The 1,196-nt window shown below is 38.1% G+C and overlaps 1 pseudogene; it reads left to right on the forward strand.

The window, feature by feature from the left end:
• The first annotated feature begins 177 nt into the window (after positions 1-177).
• Positions 178-933, forward strand: LOC113457945 (annotated as a pseudogene).
• Positions 934-1,196: the final 263 nt, after the last annotated feature.

Below are 1,196 nucleotides of genomic sequence, written 5' to 3' on the forward strand. Positions count from 1 at the left end.
GAGGTTTTATGGTGCAAGATGCATGTAGCCCACAGGCCTTGACTTTTCACTTTAGAAAATGAATAATGTATTTAATTTTAATAGATTGAACATACAAAAACAAAAATGTGAGAAAAACTGAATATTTCTGGAAATCATTTATAGGCCAAGCAATGCTCTTGTGTAACTTCATGTATGATGCTGTGGACAGACTTAACACAGGTTTCCTTTTCCTGTTCTTTTTCTGTGTGTCCAGTTAACACTACACTGTTGGTACAGATGAGTTCAAAGGCTCTGCTCAGCTGCCCTGCTCTTCCAAAGACAAATGTAATATTAATAATATGGGTAATAGCCCCCAGAAGGAAGCCTCCCTACAGAATATTTTCCAAAGTAGAAACAAAGGAGACCAATGAAACCAACTGTACAGACAGAAAAATCACCTGGGCCTTCAAACTTGACCAGTATCCTGACCTTCTGATTGATGCAGTGGCCCTTGATCATGTTGGGCTTTCTTCATTTAATATAGCAACACTTAAGGGTAATTTCCAAGAGAAACATGACCTCCAAGTGCTAGGTAAGTGACATGGTCACATATTGTGCTATTATAGGTCACTAGATTTTTAGATAGAAATAGATATCTTTTTAATTTGTGACAAGACTAAACCTTTTTTTCCCTTCCATCTCTATAGAGACACCAGAAGTTACCCTGCTTCCAGGGAAGAATAGATCAACAGTTTGTAAGGCAATTGCAGGCAAGTCAGCTGCACCGATTTTTTGGACTCCAGATGGGAATCATGGCACTAAGAAGGAATCACAAAGTAAGTCACCTTTACTGTCAGGAGCACATGCCACTGGGAATAGAACAATGTTTCTGTTGTGTTCTACTTTGTCTCCCATTCCACTGGGAAGCAGACACTGTCCATAGAACTGAACAGAAGTGGAGAGTTTTTTTAAAATTTTTATGCCTTTCTTTCCTCGTTTGTTTCCATTTATTTATTTTGTGCATGTGCCATATAAGAATGTAGAGGCCAGAGGACAATTTGTTCTTCTAACATATGGAATAGAACTCTGGTCCTCAGACTTGAAAGCAAATGTTTTTATCAGCTAAACTATCCACAAGCCCTTCTTCTTCTTCTTCTTCTTCTTCTTCTTCTTCTTCTTCTTCTTCTTCTTCTTCTTCTTCTTCTTCTTCTTCTTCTTCTTCTTCTTCTTCTCCT

This window comes from Microtus ochrogaster, chromosome 2 (assembly GCF_000317375.1).
Source record: "Microtus ochrogaster isolate Prairie Vole_2 chromosome 2, MicOch1.0, whole genome shotgun sequence".
NCBI lineage: Eukaryota > Metazoa > Chordata > Mammalia > Rodentia > Cricetidae > Microtus > Microtus ochrogaster.